Source organism: Mercenaria mercenaria, chromosome 2 (assembly GCF_021730395.1).
Source record: "Mercenaria mercenaria strain notata chromosome 2, MADL_Memer_1, whole genome shotgun sequence".
Classification (NCBI taxonomy): Eukaryota; Metazoa; Mollusca; class Bivalvia; order Venerida; family Veneridae; genus Mercenaria; species Mercenaria mercenaria.
The window spans coordinates 76,050,092-76,077,211 of NC_069362.1; the positions used below are offsets into that span (position 1 = coordinate 76,050,092).

The window sequence follows — 27,120 nt, forward strand, 5'->3', positions numbered from 1 at the left end:
GTGGCTAGTCTAGGTAGCTTTGTACATAAAACAGCCTTTGATATAGAGAACTAGTTACCTTTAAAAACCTGTGACATTATAGAGAATCAATTAGGTTTAAAGACACACCACAGAATAATTGTATTCTTCTGTATTTGTAAATGATCTGCCTGAAAAAAAAAATTGAGACATACAAGTATCTTGTGACATGATATTAGGCCAAGACGCTGTGTTTAATGTCTAATCATTTTATTGAATGAATGTAGCAGAATGCTCAGCATTTGATGTACTGGTATTAAGTTGAGTTCAGGTCACACTGTTTCTACAGTATACAACAGGTATTTATCTATGTTTTTTAAGAGCTTGATTACCGTAATCAGCCGATTATAGGTCGCACTCGTGTATAGGACGCAGTGAAAAAATATCAGCAGAATTCTGGAAAAATGCTTATACCCACTTATCAGTTATCCGAATTTATGCTTGTCCGAAATTCGCTATAGTTTCTACGAACTCGCCGGTTTTTGCTAAATCATTGTCGATGTTTTTGCATGTTGTGCAAGTACTTAAATTGAAAAGCATAAACTCTGTGTAAGCACTAAACTGCCGCATCCTCTGATCGCTTCATGAATATTGACGCCAGTGATAACGAAAGTACACTTTGACACCTGGCGGTAAAATGATGTTATTTTAAGATTGGTTTGCAAATTGTTTCGAACATTACAGATCAGCGACTTTGATCATATTGGCTCAGTCTAAAATCTCGCATGCACATGTTACAATTGCCTCCGGGTATGATAAAATGGTTAATTGTTTGCAGATTTTGACAGTAGGTGTAAGATAAGTAATGCCTCTGGTGTGAATTTATCAATGAACAAGAGGATTATAGACAACTATCAAAATTATGTTTGAAGACTAGATAATCGATTTCCGGGCTACCTGATACGGAGTTTCAAGTATTTTAATGCAAAATGTGTGAAAACACGCCGGGAAAGTTTTACACTGGTCTTGTTAAAAACTTAATGATCAGTTACAGAAATGTGTTGTAAAATATATTTTAATGAAAAACAGCATTTATTTATGATATCTTAATATTTTACGTGAGCTCTAAATTTTACATTTTAAAGTAATTTAAGACGCCGGGTCCCGATACCGGCTATTAGCTATGCCCAAGTCACTGGTATTTACTCCCCCTGATTTCTCTTCAATATAAAGGTACGCGGTGTAAACAAAGATCGATTTTCTTAATTTTTGAGTCGGGGGGAAATGTTTGGTGTTTTTCTATCCCCATATATAGGACACATCGGTCCTTCGAGACCAGAATCTAGGTAAAAAATGTGTGTGTTATATTGGTGGGATGACGGTAAATAAGTTTGCAGATATATTAATTCAGGGAGGGCCTAAATTGTCTACCCGTCACCTTGTAGTATAGCTGTACTGTACCGATTTTCATGAAATTCATGCGGGAAGGCAAAAGTTAAGGTCTCTAGGTCGTGGTGGGTCTTTAGAAATGCTCGGTCATGCACATTTGACCTCAAGTTCCTATTTAAATCTGGCAGTATGAATCTTGACAGGTCATGGTTGTACTTCATCTTTATATGAGTATCTACAGCTTATGTAAAGCCATGATAGATTGATGGTTTCTGCTAAATAATTAAAAGAATTTTTAAAAACGCTACTGGATGATTGCATGTAGTTAGTAGATGACCCCTAGTGCTTTTTGGGGTCTGTAGGTCAAAGGAAAATGGGCATGCCATCATGGTGGACATATCGAGGGTTCAACGCAATAAGGGCGTATCTACATATAATTATGTGTTTTGCAAACTGCTCTTGTTTATCAACTTGTTGCCAGATTATGAGTGCATTAAGAACATTTTATGCTTCCTGGAAATCTACCTTTACCTTTTATTTTTTAAAATAGAAAACCCTAAAAAGAAAGCAATAGTTTTTCACACTTTCAAAGTGGCCTGGAGAGTATTGCTTGGTTTATGCTTAGCCAGATATTATATATATATAGATATCGGAGATGTTAAACAAATATATTGCAACATGTGACAGAGACACGTGAAATAGATACAGTGAGAGAGACTCGGATGCAGTTGGTGTCATAAAATCAGGAAAGGAAATATCTTTTTAATCAAATTGGATTCTGAAAACTTATATTATTTCTTGTTTCAGGCTAAAATGGGAGACTGACAGGTTTTCATTAAGAAAGTACAGCTTCTAGATTAAGACGTCAGCTTCCACTATGAGACAGTCTGCGAAACTTGGTGTCATCGTAACTACTAGCTTGATCAACAGATTCATTTGATTTGTAGATGTATGAATGAAAGTGCTGCTGCAGACGGGATATAGCTTGAGGTATTTCATAATGTTAAAATGGGTAATGGTATCCCAGTATCAATATCCCACCCTCGTGTTCAAACTGTATTGAATGTTTGTTTTTAGCTTATCTTTTCAAAGAATAGGTAGAGTTATTGTACTCATCTATATATTTTCATTTAGATTTACTATTGTCAGTATGTCTTTGTGTCCATTCAAAAATATTCTGTTTAGAGTTATCAAACATCATAGATGTTCTAAACCGCCTGGAAGACTTTAATAAATGTAGTTCAGATATTTGTCATTAAGACCATGACAGTTGTGCAGAGTGCACAGCTCAGGTCACTTGGTCCAGGTAGAGGTCACACTTGAAGGTCAAATAGTTTAGCTTGTATATGCTCCTATCTTGAATTGCTGGGATGATTTTCATGAAACTACCTTAGTTCTTTTCCTTAAATCAAAATTTTTTTTGAGGTATTGTCACCGCTTGATTGTTGGCATTGACATTAAGATTTTTGTTTAGGTCACATTTGTTGAAGACATTTGAAACTTTGAACACTTGTTTATCATTTATAGATGAGTAAGAAGTCTCTTCTTGCAATTTTGCATTCTGCCTTCTGTAAAGCACTTACAGATAAGTGACTGCACCAGCAGGCAGTGCTCTGTGAAAATTCTAAATTATAGTTGGAAATGAGCTTCTATGTTTTCATCATTTAACACTTAAATTGCTAAATTTCTATAATGAACTTGTCCATCTTTCAATTTGGACAGTGCCATTAACTGTTAAAAGATGTGCTTACCATTGATTGAATGGCAGACAGTGCAGACCATGTTCAGACTGCACAGATGTGCAGGCTGATCTTGGTCTGCGCTGGTCGCAAAGGCAGAATCACTTGCCACCAGCAGGCTAAGGGTTAACTTAGTGTGTTTGATAGAGGTGGGATACTTCTGCACCAACCTAATTTGGTGTGCTTTGTCAGTATGACACATTTATGCCTTAAACACTTAACTGACATAGATTTGCCCCCATTTGAGTAGTGGATACATAGCTTCACACATTGGTCTGTGGGTCAAGTGGTAAGAATATCAGTTCTTGTCAATCCGGATCATTTTATTTCATCTATACCAGTCTAGTTTTAACACAACTTTTTCACACCACTGGTCTCGTTTTTGTCATCAGATAGAAATGTTAAAAATGTCGTGTTACACATGTCATAATGGAGGTTATAAAATAGTAAATAATTAGTGAATACTTAGGTTTGTATAGTCTAAGGGAAATAACTTGTAAAATAATTGCCCTATGGTGTTTACTGCAGTAACTTCCCCTGAATGTATTTCTCTCAAAATTATGTGTTCCGACTCTGTACCCACTTTCCTCTACCCCCACCATAAACTGATTCAAGGTATGTAATAATTTCTGTGATTCAAGCCCTCCCACTTGAAACTGATTCACAGAATGTAAAAATTTCTGTGGCACCAGGTCAAGTTCAGAATCTGCACTTCTTTCTTAGTGAGAAACATTCAAGCTGACTATAAATAGTACTTCTGTTGTAATCATTTTTCTCCAAGGAGAGAAAAATCTATAAAAGTCAGGTTCTGTCAAGACATAAATAAATACCATATTTTGTTAATCAGCTGTCTCATTTCTAGAAAATTGAAAAAGTGTAGGTGATATCTAGTGATATATTTTGTTATGAGTGCTAAATAGCATTACCTTTTAAACGGAGGTATTTTAAGTCTCTTACGTAAGTGAGGTAGTTGTGTGCACATTTGGAACAAATATTGTGTTACAAAGTCAAATTTTACTATACTACATTTTTAGCTCACATGTCACAAAGTGACAATGTGAGCTTTTGTGATCGCGCAGCGTCCGTCGTCCGTGCGTGCGTGCGTGCGTAAACTTTTGCTTGTGACCACTCTAGAGGTCACATTTTTCATGGGATCTTTATGAAAGTTGGTCATAAGTTACTGATGATATAGGTCATATTGAAAACTGGGTCAACGCGATCAAAAACTAGGTCAGTAGGTCTAAAAAAAAAGAAAAAACCCTTTTGACCTCTCTAAGGCCATACTTTTCAAATGGATCTTCATGAAAGTATTCAGAAGTTCATCTTGAAGATACCTAGGTCAAGTTCGAACCAGTCACGGCCATCAAAAACCCAGGTCAAGATCAAATAATAAAAAAAACTTGTGACCTCTCTAAGGCCAAATTTTTCTGGATCTGTTAATGAAAATTAGTCCAAATGTTCATCTTGAATGATATCTAGGCAAGTTCGAAACTGGGTCAACTGGGGAAACAAAAAACAAGGTCAGTAGGGCTAAAAATTGAAAAACCATGGACCTCTCAGAGGGCCAATAAATTGGGGGAAAGGATCCATGAAAATTGTCAAAATGTTCACCTGAATATCTGGTCAAGTTCGAAAATGGTCACATGCCATCAATAACTAGGTCAGTAGGCAAATAACAAAAAAAAAACCTTTTGACCTCTCTAGAGGCCATATTTTTCAATGGATCTTCATGAAAAATGGTTAGAATTTGTATCTTGATGATATCTAGGTCAGATTCAACACTGGGTCACATAAGCTCAAAAACTAGGTCACAAAAGCAAATAAATAAAAAAAACACACATACTGTTTAAAACTGGGTCATGTGGGGACAGGTGGCGATTCAGGACCATCATGGTCCTCTTGTTGTAAAGCATCATTGTTCCAGATGGAAATTTAGTCAATAAAAAGTTAGGATCATGTGCTTGAGCTTTTATTCTCACCATATTGTTAGAATCTGTGTCTCCAAAAAAATTTGCATGCAAGAAGGTTTTTCAAAAACAATTGTACTGAATGCTTTTTAAAACTATAAGTTTTCAGCCTCATGAAAAGACCACTCTGAGCCAGCTTCCATAACTCCAAGATGAGATTACAAAATCATGTCACTTTTTCCAGGAAAGCTTTTGTATGTAAACTAGTATATGTATATACAATAGGTCAAATAGTTTAGCATGCTGCTGTTAGACAGCTGTTGTTTGTTAGACCGAATTTTAAAATATTGATCCTCATGGCAGTTGTCATTATGGGCTTCTATAGGAAAACCAAATTTATGATGACGTTTTCACACACAAAAAGGTTTCCACACTGTAGATTTTAATATATCAGTTGGAGTCTTTACATTGCTGCTCATTTTATTATTTTGAATTATTTTTACATCAGAAGCTATGTATTGTCAAATTTATAAAGAAAATAGCACTGACTATCTATCACTCAGTACAGATATAATAGATTCCAGTCAGCCCGCCCGCTTAGCTCAGTAGGTAGATCGTTGGTCTATGGATTGAGGGGTCGCGAGTTCGATCGGGCGGGGCATATGTTCTCAGTGACTATTTGATAAATGACATTGTGTCTGAAATCATCAGTCCTCAACCTCTGATTCATGTAGGGAAGTTGGCTGTTACTTGCGAAGAACAGGTTTGTACTGGTACAGAATCCAGGAACACTGGTTAGGTTAATTGCCCGCCGTTACATGACTGAAATACTGTTGAAAAATGGCGTTAAACCCAAAACAAACAAACAAACAAACTGTCAACACTGATGCCATGGCTCATAACCTGGTAGTATTGTAGGTTTTCCAGGTAAATGATGTTTCACTGTCACTCTAGCTTAATTTGACTAGCAGAACTACTGAAATACCAACATTTTGCACACTTAATTTCAGAATTGAAATATTGTTGCTCAGTTTCTAGTCTGAGATTGGGCCCTAATCCAAATAACAATACAGTGTAGTTTTTTAGCTGGACGTTTCAAAGAATAGGTAGAGCTGTTGGACTCATCCATGTTTCCCTGGAATCTCTGTACCCACTAATGGGAATGGATTGAAACTTCACACACTTAGTCACTGTGATGATCTGACGTTTCTAAGCCTTGTCTGCTCTCTAAGTCGAACAGTTTTCATCCTATCTTCACCAGACTTGGTGACAATGTTTGTGGGCATAATAGCTAGGCCAATTTCGATAACCACCCAAATCACCTCAGGCACTCTTGGATTATGGCCCTTGAATTACTCGAAATCTGCGAATTTAGCCTCGTCTGCCCTCTTAGACGAACAGTTTTCATACTATATTTACCAGACTTGGTGACAATGTTTGTGGGCATAATAGCTCGGCCAATTTCGATAACCACCCAAATCGCCCCCGGCACTCATGGATTATGGCCCCCGAATTACTCAAAATCTTTTTATGATACGTAACTGAATATTTAGACAGGCGTATTTCGTGACAGTATGGCACTCTTGTTCGACTTTCATATTCATTCAGTTGACAAGGTTGTTGAATAGTCTAGCATTGCTACCCTCCAACAGCTCTTGTTTTCCCAGTTGTATGTCAAAAAGTGGCAAAGGAACAGTTTCAGCAGCAGTTACTCACCATTACTGATAGCTCCAAAATTATTAGTTTTTACCACAGGGCTTTAAATATTAGTCTTTGTTAATTCGCAATTTGAGACAGTTGATGCTGTAATGCTAATGTAGATCCCCACCAACACTGGTATTTGCTTTAGGTACAGAAACTTACCAAAAAGAATCCCAGGACAATGCCAGGGTTACCAAAACCTGCAAAGTCTGCTCATTTTCCACTTGATAAAAGTACACTTTTAAGGTCGTTGTTAGATATTAATCTTTATTTTATTATAATTTCGTTTTGGTGAAATCTTGATCAAGGAGTAGTGTATATTACAGGTATATGCATATTTAACCTCAGCATGTCAGTGCATGCTTGCCTCTAGCCGTGTCTTATGTTACATACAAAACCAATATGTAGCAAAAACATTGTCATTTCTGATATGCAAACATTAATTTTCATTTTTGTCTTTTGAAATGTATAGTGTAAAATTGCTCAGGTTTAAGGTGCTGTGGCAGACATTTTCTTGGTGATGTTTTTTCTGCACAGTATGATACGTTGGTTAAAGCGACGTTATTTTAATCCTGCATTGAATTTATGATGAAATATAACACAAGAAATTTAAGAATTGCAAAATTATTGTAATGATCTTTAACCTAAATGGAGTCGTACTTTTACAGTCGCTGTTTGATTGTACTTTATAACCTGTTGGTAGCATTTGGTACCTTTTTGTTGTTACAAAATTAGAATGTTATAAAAGGGTATGGTACAGATTTCTGTTGTAAATTCCTGTCTAATTTTTACCCTCAGTAGGAAGTATTCAAGTCTAAACATAAAAAAGGTTGTAATTTTGAACATGGAAAGATAAAAAATATCCAAGAAATACTAGTTTTGACTCAGAAATAACAACATACAAAATAGATGAAAGTGAGATAATTACAGAATGTGAAGAAAAATGTAAACAAAAGGCATTTGAAAAGATGACAAAGTATTTGCATATAATGGTCTTGAAATTTGCACTTATTGACATTTTATATGTACTTTTGTTATCTACAGACATGGTGGAAGTTTGTGGAAGCTAGGGTAAAGAAATCTCTGATTAGTGCGGCCAGTTATTGTGGCAAGGAAGACCACTCCAGTCATTGTGGCAAGGGAGACCACTGGTTATTCTGATGAGTTATTGTGGTGCTGTTTCTACAGAGAATACTCCAGATATTATGCAGAAGGTTAAAGTTCATGCTATCTACTGAAGACAGTTGCAACCTGTCCTGAGTTTGGAGGCACCCGTGTGAGCATTGAAGGTATGAAAGAGTAAAGTCATAATAGTCAAACATTTATCACGGTTTTCATTTCTGTGTCTTTGACAGTTGATTTAATAATTACATTTTTGCTGTCAATTTAAGACATGAAGAAACATACGTTATTTGATATGGAGGAAAATTTGCAGTAACGAGAGTGTAAATTATGTGTCACTTATTACTAATGCTGATAAATATTCTATTATTTTGAAACGGAACACTTTTGAAGAAGACTCTTTTCAATTGCTATGACACTTCAACTAATGTAAACCCTTGAGCCTTCAATAGAAGTAAATTAAGAAATGTATTGAACAGTTTAAATGATGAATTACATATGTCTTATTTTTTATTACTATTTTAGATAATTTAGGTAATTTTGTTGCAAAAAAAAAGAAACATTACTTGAAATTAATTTATCAGGTGTTGAAAAGATAGCAAAAGGGAATTATATATCAAAAGTGTTGTATAGAGGGTGCGGTTTCTGTAATATGTGTTTATATTGACATATCTCGATATTTGATGAAGTAGATATTTGATTAAGTAACAGGAAGTTTTTCTGAGATGAACGTAGACAGGTTTATTTAGTTCTGATTAAAATTCATTGACACTTGAACATGTTTTTCTGGCGCATTTTTTTGAAATAGATTGCATTAAGTAAACATGACACATAATTGTTGCAAGTTACAAGGTAAATACACGTCTTATGCTGCAAACATTAAATTTAATCCATTTCGTGAATATTGTAGATTTTACTGCGTATATAAGAAAAAGAGGTGCCCTGAAATAATAAAACAAAATAAGCTAAATCGTAATGCACGCAATTATACTTACTCCCTTCAAATGAGATACATGGTGATTCTTTATTCTTGGACAGGCCATGAGTGGTTCTAAACACCTTTTCTTTTATTTTCTATAGCATGTATACAGATACAGGTACAAGTTCTATTTAATAAGTCAGGTAGTACATAAATAGACAACATTAGCTATGTATAGCTATTGACCGACATGGTAACTAAGGTGATTGTGTCCCGTCTTCATAAAACCTAAAAAATGTCAGTAGCTAAAACTATACCAGGAATGCTGATACAAAATAGAAAATGGAAGAATAAACTATATATAGGCGGTATTAGATGCTATAGATTGGTACTGTGTGAAGAAAACATTTCCCAATGTGGTACCATACATAGCTATTGTACAAGTCCATTTTAAATTGTCATAAATCTGGATTATTCTCTTCAAGATATTCCTTGTATTGTACCTGAAGGGCAAGCTAATTGAATTTTCATCACAATCCAGGAAAATTAAGCAGTCAATTTTGACAGAAGTAATTACATCTATGAATTATAGGAGATTTTCTGAAATTTCATCTGGGTGTTTTTTTATTTATGATATAATTGCACTGAAATGACTTAAAAATTCGCGACAGCAAGGACCGGTAGTTAAGGAATATGCATTTATTTTGCTTTACTTTGATATTACAGGCTGTCTAGCGTCCCTAAAATTCCTACTTTTTCCTATTTTTTTTCAATTTGGCTAAAATTCCTATTTTTTTTTAAAAATCAAAGGAAATTCCTAAAAAGGCCCTATTTTTTCACAAAGATTCCTAATTTTTAAACTTTTTTGCAGTGATCAAAAAGAGAAAATGTTTTAAATGTTGTTTAAAAGTTCTTCTAATTCAGAAAAAAACAATTTAGCACAGTTCAGAACAGTGGAAAGCTAGGAGACGTCTTTTCTGTAAATAAAGCACTATTTCTGAGTTACTTTTATGTCAACACATAAAGGTAAGCATATTACATGATCTTTAAAGTCCATATATTGATTTGAAAATTCCTAAATTTAGTCCTAAAATTTCCTTAAAATTGTACCAAATTCCTAATTTTAGCCCTATTTTTTTTGTACAAATTGCCCTAAAATTAGCCCTATTTTTTTGTCCGGGTATGCTAGACAGCCTGTATTGAGTAACAGTTGAATATCCCCCAAAACAGGGGCCTCCGTCGTCGAGTGGTTACGGTTTCTGACTTCAAATCACTTTCCCCTCATCGATGTGGGTTCGAGCCTCACTTGGGGCATTGAATTCTTCATGTGAGGAAGCTATCCAGCTGGCTTACATAGGGACATCTGGGGTATTCCTCCACCATCAAAGTTGGAAAGTCACCATATTACATATAATTGTGTATTTCAGTTATGTGATGGTGGGCAGTCAACTTGAACAATGTTCCTGGATTTGGTACCAATACTAACCTGTTCTCCGCTAGTAGCTGTCAACTTACCCACAAGAATGAGAGGTGGAGAACGAATGATTTCAGACACAATGAATACTACCAAATCATCATGGAGAATATAGGCCTCTACAGGGGTTTGAACTCCCAACTCAACTGTCTGTAGATCTATACACTCACTTCTGACCTGAGCAGACAGGGCCAGGGGAACTGATCCATAAATGTAGGTCATTGTGTCATGCACTAACCTGAATAACATTTTTCATCTTTTGAGTAGTAATTTGAATTATCAGGTTTTATTTTTCTTTCCTTTGATGAAAGTGAAGTCTCCTTTTGATTCATGATAAAAAAAAATGAAGACAGACTGTTTTCAGACGGTTACAAAAGGTTTGTCTAGAAACTTGCTCAGTATGTAAAAAGGTGTTGAGCAGCTGTCATGGTGTGGGGATGACATGCGGCAAAATTTTAACAAAACATGCAATTTAAGGAGGAAAATGAGGGGCGGAACCAAGATAGATGTGCTAACTTTTAGCTTGTATTAATTCAATTAACATTGATCTTTATCCTAATGCATTTAATGGATGCAATTACATGTTAAACAAACTGCAAATATTGTTATACAAACAACTCTCTTGAGCAATGAATGACTCCTTTTCAAGTTCCAAAACATTCTATTACTTCAAGAATAGCTGTTTGAAGTAAGACGTCGTGCTTTGAATAAATCTGAAAGGCCAGAGACTACTTGAGACAGTTATTACATCTGTCAGTTCATCAAAAAGAGACGGTTACGAATCCGGTGGCCTAATATCTTCATAGAAGAGAAATTTTACTTCACAAGTTGATACAATTGTAGAAATCAGCGTGTCATATTGGGACTTAACAATAACGAACAATCCTGTCACAAATTGGGTTTTACTACAATGAAAAAAAGTGAAGTTGTCAGCAAATTGAAGAAGGTTTACAGACATACGACCTGGCTTACTTCCACACAGACTTATTAGATTTCCTGACAAAACTACATCATAATGTACAAAGTAATATCATTGATTGATCTTACCAGTGTAACATCAGTGGCTGACTTTTTTACCTGAATGATAATCAATTGTATTCCTTTGGTAGGTGCATTCAACTTTTTGCTCTAAACATGATGTAACTGTACAAGGTTGAAACATTCTGTACAGCTTGTTAGTTGTGTGACCTTCAGATAGATCAAGATATAGACAAATACTCATTTGTTTATAATAGTAATAGACAGTTTTGATATAAAGTTACTATTGGAAAAGAGTTTTTCTCATATTAAGTGGTCGTATGCTAATAGATGTAAGTGATCTCCCTTTGTTACTTATGTAATATTCCACTCATACTATAACAGTTTCAGTTTTAGCAAACTGTTACTCATTGCAGTCCTGCTGTATTGATTTTGATGCACAGCTGCTAAAAAGTTCTGTCTAAATACTAAATGTTTACCAGATAGTTTCTTGTTTGTATGCACACTGAAGTAAAGGACAATTTGTTTATTTTATATGAAAGATATACTTTCATAAGACAAGGATATTATATATAGAAATGGCTGTAAAGACGACTGATATGTATGTTAGTGCCTTCGGGGGACAAACCACAAGATTGCAAAATATTTGAAACCCAATCCCATTTTTACCGGACAGTTCATTAATTTCAGCTGCGTTAATGAAGGTTTTAACACTGTGTTTAGCAATTATACATAGCATTTGTTCGTGTTTGTATATGTAAAGTATACTTTGATTGCTCGTATTACAGACTGTGGTGACAAGATCATGACCCTGATGGATGAGCCCTCGGGACAACAATTTCTGATAGATAATTATCATCGACTGTTGTAGAATAAACTGATACTACTGATAGTCTATAAAGGTAAGGTCGTTAGATTGTCACAATTATATTTAGTTCATATAAATGTTGCCAGTACTGGCCATATTTCACAATATAATTGACGGAAGATTTGCGTTGGTAACCAACGAGAAGAAATTTGTCATTGACCTTAATTGTTTGGCTTTGAGCTGCTTAGCTCTGTCAACTGACCTTCAAAATTCTTATTTTCAGCCATTAAATGGTTTTACACAAAAATGGGTACTATTACAAAATAGTTGAGAAATCTTTATTTTGTCATTGAATGAAAGACAGGCAGGTGTTTAGATGTGTAATAATTAAATCCTGATTGTGTAGCATGATTGATTTAATTATTCTCATATAGATGACTGCCTGTATTTCATTCACTAATAAAAAAAAAAAAGGAAACCATGTTTTATTTGGACTCCAACCATCTAAAAATGAGCCGTGCCATGAGAAAACCAACATAGTGGGTTTGCGACCAGCATGGATCCAGACCAGCCTGCGCATCCGCGCAGTCTGGTCAGGCTCTGTGCTGTTCGCTTTTAAAGCCTATTGGAATTGGAGAAACTGTTAGCGAACAGCATGGATCCTGACCAGACTGCGCGGATGCGCAGGCTGGTCTGGATCCATGCTGGTCGCAAACCCACTATGTTGGTTTTCCCATGGCATGGCTCAAATGTCTTTTTATAGTGATAAACTACTGCCAAATTTTATATATAATGGATAATGGTTACAATTGTACGTGCTAAAAGGTAATTGCCAAGTATATTTCATTTTATGTATATATAGGAATCCTTATGAATCGTGATAGAATATATCAATAATAATATTTTGGTCCTAGTTTTTGGTAATTCAAGTCAGAACCAGTATTTAATGCTTCCTTCTAAGAAATAAATGCCATTCTTTCTGAGAATGTATATATATATATATATTTGAAGGTATTTTAAAAAGAGTACTAGATAACCTGCATAACAATGAAGATGTATCGGATCAATGTCAGAACGTTATGATATATAAGGTTGTTGAATGACAGGCAGTAACCACAAGCTGACTTCAACCATTGATGAATCTCATTCTTAATTCTTAGAGGGACCATAATGTTCAGTTTTGAATATTCTGACGTCAATATAATTACAATCAAAGGTCTTGCCCTGAGGTGAGGAAAAATAAACAGCTCTGGCAGAAAAACACCAGTTCACTGGGTGTTTAACATCTTTTCTCAAAATTAATGTTTCGAAAATGTCAGTAATTTAAAACATACATCATACCAATTGAAAGCATATTGCACTAGAACAAAGTTCGTATAGCAAGTTTATAATGACTGTCTTTCACAATGAAAAGTAGACCGTACTATGTCTAAAGTAAAGGAGATAAATGTTTGTTTATAGAAACCTGTAAGGCATGAAGATACCATCTAGACTAAAGGACATTGCTGGGATCAAATGAATACTTTTCTGTGAAAAATGTTGAAAAAACTTGAAAAACTACTGGGTAGAATGACACCAAACCTAGGCTGTGGCATCCTGGCATGGCCCTCTCTTAAGTTTGTTTAAATGGTTATTCTTAGCCCTTTAGAGTTTCCATAGCTTAAAAAGAAAAAAAAAACTTTTTTTCTTGTGAATCTTCACCAAAGATAGGTCTGTAATATTCTTATATGTTCCTCTGATTTGTTCAAATGCTTTCATTTGGTTCGTTTTAGGAGCTAAGAGAGCTAAAAATAGAGAAGAAAAAATCTTTAAACAATTTTTCTCTGGAACCAATTTATCACATGACAGATCTTCACCAAACTTGTTCTATAGCATCCTTATAAGGACCTCTGTTTTATTCTATTGATTCAGCTTGACCACTTTTAGTGGATGCCAGGGCATAAATTGATAAACCTTCAAACAACTTCTTATTTATCACTTGGTGGATCTTCACCAAACATGTATAGCAGCCTTATAGTTAGGTTAAATGGGTCCACTTGGCCATGTTTAAGCGGCTGCTAGAGCTAAAAATGAAAATTAAAACAACTACAAATTACTTCTGATGAACTCCAGTTTTTAGCCCACCATCATCAGATGGTGGGCTATTAAAATCACTCTGCGTCCGTGGTCCGTCCGTCCGTCATTCCGTCCGTCCGTCCGTCCGTCCGTTAACAATTTCTCGTTATCGCATCTCCTCAGAAACTACTGGGGGGATTTTGACCAAACTTTGTCAGAATGATGTATTGGTACCCTAGTTGTGTCCCCCTGAAAATCAGCCTGGTTCAACAATTTATGAGTGAGTTATGGCCCTTTGTTTATTTCTATAATTTACATAGATTTATATATGGAAAAACTTTGAAAACCTTCTTGTCCAAAACCACAGGGCCTAGGGCTTTGATATTTGGTTTGAAGCATCATCTAGTGGTCCTCTACCAAGATGATTCAAATTATTTCTCGGGGGTCAAATATAGCCCCGCCCTGGGGGTCACATGGTTTATATAGACTTATATAGGGAAAAACTTTGAAAAACCTCTTGTCCAGAACCACAGGGCCTAGGGCTTTGATATTTTGTATGTGACATCATCTAGTGATCTTCGACTAAGATTGTTCAAATTATACCCCTAGGGTCAAATATGGCCCCGCCCAGGGGGTCATATGGTTTACATAGACTAATATAGGGAAAAACTTTGAAAATCTTCTTGTCCAAACCACAAAGCCTAGGGCTTTGATATTTGTAATGTAGCATCATCTAGTGGTTCTCTACCAAGTTTGTTCAAATTATCCCCATGGGGTCAAATATGGCCCCGCCCCGGGGGTCACATGCTTCATATAGACTTATATAGGGAAAAGCTTTTAAAATCTTCTTGTCAATAACTACAACATTCAGACTTGGACCACATGTATATTTTTGAGTGGCAGATGAACCTTGACATGAGTTGACCTTAATTTTGACCTAGTGACCTACTTTCACATTTCTGTTGCTACAGCCTTCAAATTTGGACGACATGCATAGTTTTGTGCACCGGAAAAAACTTTGACCTTGATTTTGACCTAGTGACCTACTTTCACATTTTTGAAGGTACAGGCGTCAAATTTGGACCATATGCATAGTTCCGTGTTTTAAAATGAAATTTGACATTGATTTTGAACTAGTGACCTACTTTCACATTTCTCAAGCTACAGCCTTCAAATTTGGACCACCTGCATAGTTTTGTGTATCGAAAAAACTTTGACCTTGACATTGACCTGGTGACCTACTTTCACATTTTTAAAGGTACAGTCTTCAAATTTGGACCACATGCATAATTTTGGTTTCGAAATGAAATTTGACATTGATTTTGACCTAATGACCTACTTTTACATTTTCTCAAGCTATACAGCCTTCAAATTTGGAGCACATGCATAGTTTTGTGCACCAGAAAACACTTTGACCTTGACATTGACCAAGTGACCTACTTTCACATTTTTTGTAGGTACAGGCTTCAAATTCAGACCACATGCATAGTTTCATGTTCGGAAATGAAATTTGACCTTGATTTTGACCTAGTGACCTACTTCCACATTTCTCAAGCTACAGCCTTCAAATTTTGACCACATGCATAGTTTTGTGTATCGAAAAAACTTTGACCTTGACATTGACCTAGTGACCTACTTTCACATTTTTGAAGGTACAGGCTTCAAATTTGGACCACATGCATAGTTTTGTGTTTCGAAATGAAATTTGACCTTGATTTTGACCCAGTGACCTACTTTCACATTTCTCAAGCTACAGCCTTCAAATTTGGACCACATGCATGGTTTTATGTACCGAAACAAACTTTGACCTTTACATTGACCTAGTTGCCTACTTTCACATTTCTCAAGCTACAGCTTTCGAATTTGAACCACGTACACAGTGTTGTGTACGGAAATGAAATTTGACCTTGAGCTTGTCAATAAGTCTTGAAATTTGGAACACACAAAAATGGCACATTGGTGGGCGCCAAGATCACTCTGTGATCTCTTGTTAAACAGTGCATGTGGTGTTCAATCTTACTGTGAAATGAACAAATACCTGATCAGAAGGTATAGAAAACAAGGAGTACTAGATACGAAGCTAGCCAGGTGCTTCAAGACCTATTTTCATTTCATTTCAGAGAGTTTGTTAATATACTGTTATACTATGTTTAGTCCAAATTAATTATAATCTGGAATTGAAAAACCTCCAAACATGTAAGAAACAAGTGCACATTTTATCAGGATATGAAAACAGTCAAGGTGCAAAGAAAAAATGTAAGATTTAATTTTACTTAACCACTAAATTGAAATGAGCTGATGGGGTTTATGACAGTTTGAACGTATGGTGAATCGGCAGCAATATTTGACAGACATGCTGCATTAAATTGTTTTCTATGATAAATTAATTTTTGTCATTTGAATAGATGTATCTTTCTGAAAAGATAGTGATAATTTATGCATTTTGTAATAAAACATTCAGTACAAACTAAGGAATTAGAAGGCATGAATGAATTTCTTGCCCTTTGTCATATGGAAGGCATGAACACATATTTATGTGCCTCTGAAATAGGAGGTATTTTAGGAACACCTGCAGTGGTAGACCGGCTGTGCCCACAAAAGTGGTTTTCTGTCTAACTTAAGTAGTTCTAGTCGAATGTTCACCAAACTTGGTCAAAATATTTATGAATATAGTATTTCAGCCAAGTGGATCCTCCCAGCACTATGGAGTAATGGCCTAAGAATTTCTCAAAACTGCAAAAATGGATGATGTCTAAAGTTGTTCTTCTTCTTTTCGTTCGCAACCACTGTCAGACCAGTAGCCTTGATGAAACTTGTGGTTTGCTGCAGATCCATGTCTGAAGTTTAACTTGAGCACATTTGTGTTCAACCAAACTAGGTCATAATGTTTTGGGGCCATAATATGTCAGCAGTGTTCGATAACCATCCTGATTACCCCAGTGACTCTGGAGTTATAGCCCTTGAATTACATAAAATTGGAAAAACTGACAGTGTCTGCTTAATGACTTGAGTAGTTCTTATCTGATGCTTACCGAACTTGGAATGCTTGTGGGCATGTTATCTTGGCAAAGTTTGATAACTCTTCTGATAGCCTTTGTTGCTTTAGAGTTATTGCCCTTGAATAGTTGAAACTGAGAAAATTGACAACTAGTCTGCTCAGTAAGTAGAGAGTTTTAAAGTCAAAAGTAATTTGTTGTGTATTGTGATAGTTTGACTCTACAGTTTAACATACAGTAATCCCATATGTATGCTTTATGTTTCTAGAATTATAGTTTTTAAAAGCAATACTTTGCTTTATCATGAGTGTCATTATAGCTTTATTTTGCTATATCATTAATGGCTTAAGAGCTGTACCTTTATATCTCATGGGTGTCTAAGAGCTGTACCTTGCTATATCTTGAGTGTGGAAGAGCTGTACCTTGCTTATCATGAGTGTTTAAGATCTGTACCTTGCTATATCATGAGTGTGGAAGAGCTGTACCTTGCTTATCATGAGTGTTTAAAATCTGTACCTTGCTACATCGTGAGTGTGGAAGAGCTGTACCTTGCTTATCATGGGTGTTTAAGATCTGTACCTTGCTATATCATGATTGTGGAAGAGCTGTACCTTGCTATATCATGAGTGTGGAAGAGCTGTACCTTGCTATATCATGAGTGTGGAAGAGCTGTACCTTGCTACAACATGAGTGTTTAAGATCTGTATCTTGCTATATCAGGGGTGTGGAAGAGCTTTACCTTGCTACAACATGAGTGTTTAAGATCTGTATCTTGCTATATCAGGGGTGTGGAAGAGCTGTACCTTGCTACAACATGAGTGTTTAAGAGCTGTACCTTGCTATATCAGGAGTGTGGAAGAGCTGAACCTTGCTACAACATGAGTGTTTAAGAGCTGTACCTTGCTATATCAAGAGTGTGGAGGAGCTTTACCTTTATATATAATGGGTGTCTAAGAGCTGTACCTTGCTATATCATGAGTGTGGAAGAGCTGTACCTTGCTATATTGTGAGTGTGGAAGAGCTGTACCTTGCTATATCATCAGTGTGGAAGAGCTGTACCTTTATATATCATGAGTGTGGAAGAGCTGTACCTTGCTATATCATGAGTGTGGAAGAGCTGTACCTTGCTACATCATGAGTGTGGAAGAGCTGTACCTTGCTACATCATGAGTGTGGAAGAGCTGTACCTTGCTATATCATGAGTGTGGAAGAGCTGTACCTTGCTACATCATGAGTGTGGAAGAGCTGTACCTTGCTACATCATGAGTGTGGAAGAGCTGTACCTTGCTATATCTTGAGTGTGGAAGAGCTGTACCTTGCTATATCTTGAGTGTGGAAGAGCTGTACCTTGCTATATCATGAGTGTGGAAGAGCTGAACCTTGCTACAACATGAGTGTGGAAGAGCTGAACCTTGCTACAACATGAGTGTGGAAGAGCTGTACCTTGCTATATCTTGAGTGTGGAAGAGCTTTACCTTGCTATATCTTGAGTGTGGAAGAGCTGAACCTTGCTATATCATGAATGTGGAAGAGCTGAACCTTGCTACAACATGAGTGTGGAAGAGCTGTACCTTGCTATATCTTGAGTGTGAAGAGCTGTACCTTACTATATCCTAAAATGAATGAATTCTTCTAAAGGAGTTGACCACAATGGGTAACCGGTGATAGACAAGCTTAAACCTTACACAATATAGATAGTAGGGCCCTGAGTGATCAGGAACTTGCCTCTATATGTTTTTAGCAGTGTCAGATTCTTTCATGTTAGGAAGTTGACCAGCAGGCTAGTAGAATGATTAAAAGTTGTGCTGGATGCCCACACAAGGTCTTCAGTTTTGAATTGTTTGTAGAGATCACTAAATTTCATCATCAGCTTAAGAAGCGTGAATACCTCTACATTGTTAAGCTACCATACTTTGGTTTGCAAAGCTTCTTAATTTCATAAGTAATGTTTAAAGTGTCATGTAAACTTTAAGAAAGTTGACCTACTTTAAAATAAATCTTGGTGTAATCTAATTTATATACTTTTCATTCATGACTCGGGTTTATCTCCGTACATAGCTGTAAGCTAGATGAGTAATACTGTTTGACCCTGACTGAGATTTCGTCTTGCTGAGCCAGCTTAAATTTCTAAATCTTCTTTAGCATACAAGTTTTTAGACGTAATAATATGTGTCTTCTGGTTAAATTGTTAAAGCAACAAGTATTTACAGTAATATATTAATATATTTCATGCACAACAAAAAGTGTTTCAAGTTGGTAAGATTTTTCATGGTTCTAACAAGAATGCCTTTATTTTGTAAAACTGAAAATATGAAATATTTCTAGTATTTACAAACTAGGTGGGGAAGTTGTCAAAGAAATATTTAAGCAACTCAGATTGGCTGTTTTTTTAATTGTTTCATGTAGAGTGCTAATATACTTATACTTATATGAAAGTACTTCCTTATTTTAGAAGTATAATTTGTATATATTTTTGTACATTCGTGTCAATCCATTTGTCAGTGTTTCGATACTTTGTTGTCAAGCAAATAGATAGACAAATTACAGGAAGATGGTTTCTCATTGAAATACCTACAAAAACCCGAGAAATTTAACACTTTGATGTATTATAGACAGATGTAATTTTGTATCGGTGTGAATAATGAACATCTTAAAAAAATAAACGTTTAAGTGCGAATTCTATTTTTGCTTGTCAGATTTTCAAAAATCCTTGTAACGTCACTTTAGGTATTAGCTTTCATTAAGTATGTCGTTAATATTGAAAAGTAAACACCACACCCTTGTTAAGTCAATAACTTCCTGAAGATTGTTTTTTATAAAAAATCAATCACAGCATGCATTTGCATGTCACTTGATTGAGATATTAGACAAAAATTTCTAAGATTGGAGGAAAAAATTCAAATGGGGAAGTTTTTATCTTGACAAATTGATCAAATAGATCTGTTTTGGATTTCCTAATGATTCACTAGGGACTTTTTTCTTTCTGTCTGAAACTATTTTTTACTGTCTGAATATTTATGAAGTATTACAAGTTTACACATACTTATTTAAGAGTGTTTTGTAATGCTTGTACAACTAACATATTATACTTCAAACAGAAGTGTCTTCCCCGCCATATTTCTTGATGACCATATTTTCAATATTAGGTCAATCATTGACCCCTAAGTACTCACCATGGGTCTCTGTCTGCAGTAAGGTCAAGGTCGGGAGAGGTAAAAAATGATAGACACAGCACATTTTGAAGTGATCATAATGTCAACATTTCAATTGAAGGAAACAGGACTGTGTTGTAGCAAGGTTAATGGAAGGGTCATCATATTATTTACTCAAGCAGAAAACTGATTTCTGAAACCAGCCTCAAAATTCTAACATTTGATTGGTTGTTACTGAACCAAAACTTAAAATTGACCAGTTGCTGTTTTATAATCTGAGATTGGTCTCAAAACTATCAACTTTGGAGAAGAAGGTAAAAATGTCATAACTAAAACATTTAAAAAGAACATAGCAACGTATGTTACTCAGTGTTTCCAGTTTATACTTACTATTATGTACATAGTTTAATGATAGAGTTTCAATGAGAAATGTTAGGAATTTGAACCCAAGCAAGAAGATTAATTTTCATCTTTAATTGAGAATACTGTTGCAACCTTGAGGCTACAAACAGTGATCTAGATGGATAGCAAAATCAGTCTTAAAACTTCATGACATTTCAATTAAATTCCATTCATTATAGATAGTATATTCATATTGGTGTTGTAGACCATTTATGTTCATGGGTGAAAAAGACAAAGATAATGCAAGTGTTAATTGGATTGGAAAATAGAGGTAACACTTTCTTTCTATTTGACATAGTTGACCATTAGCTGTATTGATGAAACATAGGTGTATAGGAATGTTACAGGTCAGTATGGAGGATACCGAATTCAGTAACGCTGCTTCCTTGAATTCACAATAAATGGTGACTTTTTATAATACATTCAGTGTAGTATGTCTTTTAATTAGCATGCCTTACTTTATTGCATTGTGTAGAGTGCACTTGCTGGCAGAGTTATGGGCCTTAGTTGAACTAGTATTATGTGTAGTTCAGGACTATCTACTTGATACAATATTGTCTGTGATCTTGTAAGACTTTTGATACAGTTATTTTCAGCACTATACTGGTAAATATATGCTACTGCTCATGTTTCCAGTTTATATGGAGGAAAAATTCTTACCTTTCTTGAGAGCTTATTAGATCTGGCCTGGCCTTTGAAAGATTATAGTTATGAGGATTTTCTAATACATTTTAGTCCAGCATTATTTATATGAATAGGTTAAGTTTTTACGAGTGTCTGAGGTACCAGCTTTTTCAAAGAATAATTAAAGTGAAATGAGAATATTTAGGCATGCTTAATGATTTAAATGAAGTAAAAGTAACAATAACATCCAAAACTTTCTCAAAAGATAAAAAACTTGGCAAAGATTTAGTTACATAGCCTATATTTTTATTACTTTTAAATTGTTGACATTCCATTCTGAATGAGGTTGCCCCTGGCCATGAAAGTATAGCAATGAAATACTGTGAAGTATGACTTTCAATAAAATGACTTAAACTGACATTACTAGCTGTACTCTTTAATTAAAACTTCTAATTACGTTATTGGACAAAACGTTTTCAAGTTATTTCAAGGAGAAGAAAATGTTATATATAACAATAAAAGCCAAGTTACTTTTTATGACAGTTTGGATTATATATCTCCGGTATTATTATTTATTTCATGTACTTTTAAGACAGTTGTAATGTTTTTGACAAATTAGTTTGTGACTTTGATGTTAATGGTGAAAGCAAAGTGGTATGTGTGCACTAATTCCTCTGTATTATAGTACATTGATGTCGTTGTATGAAACCAGTTATTACCTATGGGAAGCTCAATAGGGGTGGGGTAATGGTGTTCAATGGGAAGTCAGTGGGGGTGGGGGAAGTTGGGTGGGGTGTTTGCAGTTTTGACAAGGAGGCTGTTTGGGAGCACAATTTGACTGTATTAAAGTTTGAGGCCATTTGAAGCAAAGTTTGGCTGTTTAGGTGGTCCAGGAGCACAGTTCCATTGTAGTCTTCAAATTGTCTTACCATTTTGCAGTACAAGCACTCTCTCAGGAAGCAGTAGTTAACTGTTTAAAACCTTATTTATGTAAGGGCCATCAAGATGGGGTAACATTGGTTTGTTCACTGAACAGGGAGTGCTGTCATTACCCCAGAGGCAATGAATGCTGAGTCAGTACAGGATGGTGACAGCAGATCTACACCGGATGTGTTGATGGATGAACTTAAGATGGACATCTAATTGATAGATTTATTAATTAAGATTCCAGAGAAATACTTAGCTGGTTACTTCATACAGTCATAATCCCTCTACATACCTTCATAAAGTCTTTAGTTGTGCTTAGGTTGTCATACAGAAAGTAACTTACCAGAGCGAATATGAAACTTTTTAAGGTAATTTATTTGGATAAATTTTACTTATATATAAGGAGAAAATGCTAGTTAGTAAAGTTACTGGTTTGCATTTTAGCAGCATCATTGTGAGTGTTAGAATGATAAAGTACTTTATGGTAGTAAATTATTTTGATTTAGGTGACTTGTTGAAAATTTTCTAGTGGGTTACAGTTTTTCATTTGCATAAGTTGTACGATTATGCAAATTTACAGTAGAATCATGCAGAGCTGTCTTTTTCTTAGGAATGGCTGAATCTTCCACATTTTACCAATTTTGCATTGTATATAATGTAACCATGTTTAAGTGTGAGAAGTTTGTCATGATTTTGTCTTGTTTTGGAACCCAACACTTCAAATTTTATGAAAAGTAACATTTGTGTATTGTCAGTACAATTTATGAACAGTAAATTAGCAATCTAATGCCATTATTATGGATATTGCCATAATTAGATTATAATTAAGCTAATACAATTGTGTAGCATTTAACCCTCAATATGTAAATCTGTTTCAGAATATGAACAGCTTTATTTGTATAATTAATAAATATATGATAACTTGTTAATTTTTATTTATGATGCCTCATGAATTATGGTACGTAATTTCCCATAAGCAATAATTCCATGAAATTTGTGATTTTATTATTTGTATTTTATTGCATTATTCAAATTAATTCAATCTGCATAATTATCATTTGAATTTTACTGTCATAAATGGGGTAATTAAGAGGTTTAATTGACCCATTTGTTTCTTTTTAGAGATTTTATGACCAACAATAAACATTTTATGATTTCACATGTCAAAACTTTGGTTTAGGTTGAGTGATGAAAAATGTTTTTACATACCTCTTGTATAATTAATATATTTAAATTGAATTCAAAGAAATTGTTTTGATGTTTCTTACTGTAATTTCTGTTCTGTGTTTTCACACAAGTGTCAATGTGTTTCGAAGCGTGGAAGTAACATGATCTGTATATATCATTTATAAATGGTAATTTAAAAAAAAACAAACATGGCAGTTGTTTACAGGTTTCTGTCCAGCAAGGACTTTTAAGAAGTTGCACACTAATTAAAATTTGTTTATCAGAGTTGTTCCCCTTAGACTGAGTACAGTATTGTGAACATGAACAACTGTTCTTCTGAAATTTGTTGTCCAAAATTTAAATCTTGTACCATGTTTTATTTTTAAAATGATATTGTGAAAGTAACTTTTTCTGCGAAAAATGAATTAACATACATTTTTTACAAAAAAAAAAGATTCCTCTTTTAAAAAAATGAGGTATATATTGCTTGTACCTTGATTCAATTAGTTGGCCATAGAAATCGTCTTTCTGTATGATACCTTGTTATTTGACAACACTTGTAAGAGGCCGTCAGTATTCTTGTTTTCATACTTAATCCATATTGACCTATATCTCGTATATAAAACTACGCAATAGCAGATTTGCTGAGCGAGCGATTTTTCATAATCTTTTTGTAGTACGTAAAAGAATTTTATTTACGTCTGGTGAAAAGATGAATGGTGTTATCGAAACTTACGATCAATGAGCTGGAGATATTCAAACATTTCACGTACCCATATTAATTTATCCTGTAAGACCGTAGATACACAAGTATTTGGTTCTGTCACATGCAGTTTTTAACGTGTTCTCTAACTAAGTAATCGTCTGTAGGTATTTGAAGAACTGGCACAGCCAGCAATTGTTCTCCTTGAAGTAATGTGATGCTTAGGTTGCCATTTGGTGTGTCACACCCAAAAAGAATAATTTCTGAATGTGTCTCTGTGTGAAATTGTGCTAAAAATGTCCCATCTTACCTTTATGCTGGCATCCATTTTGCCATTGGACTCTTGTTCAACTGATGATAAGAAAACGTCTGACATGGAACACTGTAAAGCACTTGCTTTGATCCACCTACCTGATAATAATTAATTATTAAAAGAATAAAAAGGGAAAAAAGAGATTGTTTGTAGGGTGACATAAACCTAACTTTTTTCCCCTTTTTTTTCAACAAGTGACACATGTTGACAAGAGAAGTAATAAAAACAGCTGATTATTCAATTCTTTTATAAATATTGAACTTCTCAAATTATTCAAATAGAATATTGAAATAGAAAGTAAATCCATTTGATTTGCTATAATGCTCACAAGTGCTGTTAGCTAGTATTGAGAACTTCTAAGCTCTATACAAGTGTAATATAAATACATTAAATAAGAAATCGGGGATTTTTTTTCCTCAGCCAATTACTGCACTTGTAACCGGGAACACGCCCTTTGAAGTTTTTTTTAAAAGGTTTTATTGAAGTAGTTGTACAGGTTTTGAAGGTCAGTTTGCCCAGAAATAAGTCTTACTGAGGGGGAAAATTAGCTATTTGAAATTTTTCAAATATTACAGCCCTCTTTGCTAACAGCGTCCACATCACAAAAGTTATGCATATTAGCAGTTTCCTCTAAAACTTACCAAGCCAAATGCTCTCAGACTTCACCTGTATACTTAGAATTATCCTCTGGTCTGACTTGATGACCCATATGTTTTTGGTGTCAAAGGTGAAGGTCACAGAATGCAGATTCTTGTCAGTACTGGAGAAACATGATATCTCAAAACTTATTTGTTGTTAGTAGTTGACACCTGTTATTTTTTTTCGTTCGAAAGTCAAAGGTTAGTAGCTTGCAACATATCAAAAAGGGGATTTTCAGTTTGTAAACTAAACGATATTTTGTACTAAATAACCTTTATAAGTCTGAACTTACTGGTTCTTATTACTATTGTGGCCACACTGGTACCAGTTTATTTCACTTATTTAAGAGACTGTCTGCAAATCTTGACCCCTTTGACCAACAGGGTGCTTGCTTGCCTTGTTACTTTGATTGATTTCAGTTAGAATAATTTAAGGGAGTTGCAACTTACCATTAACACCACAAGATTTTATTTAATTCAAACCAAGTGTGAATAGAACCATATTAAGTTGTCATAAAATAATGAAGATGAATTTAGTATGTCCTAATGACCAGTCATAAAATATTATGTTTATGTATTTAACCAGACTTTAACTTTAAAATTATCCCAATTGATGGCTGTAGAATTGATAGTTTGAATGGGAGGGGTATTAATTATGTAGTTGTCATCTATTTTCAGAAGTGAACGACAGTCGTATTGAGTTACATCGTCGACCGTCAGCCCAGGGCCACCACCGATCATGAGACATTTGTTAAAAAAACCCCTAGAAAATGTGGTAACTATTTTAAATATTTATTTGTACATCATAAAAATCTAGAAAGATTGCCGCTTTGCAAGAAAATATTATGATTAAGGGAAAATGCTCATTTCAGCAAGCAAAAACATCACTTGATTGGCTTTGCTGGTATTTGATGCCCAAACACCTGGTAGAATTAATAATGCAGGTCTTACAACTGAAGATATCTGTACGTATATGAAATAACTTACTGAAAATTTCATGTTAACTGAGTTATCTCCCTTTAATTGCTAGCCTTTTGCTGACCATATTATAATCATAAGATTGGTAAACTTTGAAGCCAGCCATAAATAGCATAATTATGTAACATAATCCTAAATATATTTTGTTAATTACTCGATATATTTTACCTTTGAAATGGTAAAAATAACAACAAATGAGACATTTTCTATGTGACCTACTGCTGAAACTTGACCAATGTATTTTGTATGTACTTCCTTTGACATTAAACTTTGTTGTAACTTATCATGTAGTGGGAGTGCTACAAACATATACTATTTCTGTTACGTCACTTTTGCTCCTTCCGGTCATAGTAATGTTTAGTGTAGATTAAAGACAGGTGCGTGGGAAGCTGTTCTGTGTACAAACAGTCAAATTACACCAGTCAGGTTTGCAATTACATTTATGGTAATATAATCTCAAACCTAATATGGGAATTTTTTTGTATTTTCACATGATACTGGTAAAATGTGACAAATTGTATACACATGATGTAAAATAATCATACTATTAACTAATTAACGATTTTAATTTGTATTGTGTAGCAATTTCACATACACTTAATCGGAATCGAAGTGAAATTTACACGTGTACATGTATTTGGCATGCATGTTCAGATATATTACATGATGATATAAGGTGTTCCGATAACAAAAGAAAGTTGTCGAGTTTCAAAGTTAATATTATGGAAACCTTCTTGTATATCGATTCCCAAATACTCAGTTTGAACATTAAGTGAACTTCGTGGGCTGAGCGCGAAACTTTTGTAACTGTATATAAATAAAGAACAAGATACAATAGTTTCGTGCTCAGCCCTCGACTTGTCATTTTCCGGTCTTGAGGCGCAGGATATTGTTTGCCGAGGTGAAATTTTGTGGTATATCTTACACGATACGAGTACTCCTGTGGTTGGAGTCAGTAGATTGAAATGGTTACCCACCTAGATTGTATTACCTGACTCTTGCTTCAAATAGATGATCGGTGATACAGAGAATATTTTTGCTGTTTCATGATGGAAACCATAATGATTATTACTCATTTGAATAAATACTGGTCAGTGAATTGACCATTCGAAATGATGGTTAAACAGACCATAGAGATTTTGCAATGTTTATCAGTCTGAACTAAAAACT

General features: G+C 34.8%; 1 long non-coding RNA gene across 4 annotated transcripts in view; it reads left to right on the forward strand.

Annotated features, from left to right (window-relative positions):
* Positions 1–27,120, forward strand: part of LOC123564352 (uncharacterized) — a 302,958-nt gene that overhangs the window by 231,036 nt on the left and 44,802 nt on the right. For 3 of the 4 annotated variants that reach the window (XR_008369891.1, XR_008369892.1, XR_008369893.1), the window contains 5 exons: positions 2,155–2,337; positions 7,739–7,983; positions 10,163–10,422; positions 11,976–12,089; positions 25,651–25,747. This is a non-coding gene — a long non-coding RNA (uncharacterized LOC123564352). The remainder of the gene's footprint in view (positions 1–2,154; positions 2,338–7,738; positions 7,984–10,162; positions 10,423–11,975; positions 12,090–25,650; positions 25,748–27,120) is intronic. The other variant, XR_008369894.1, reaches the window with a different exon arrangement.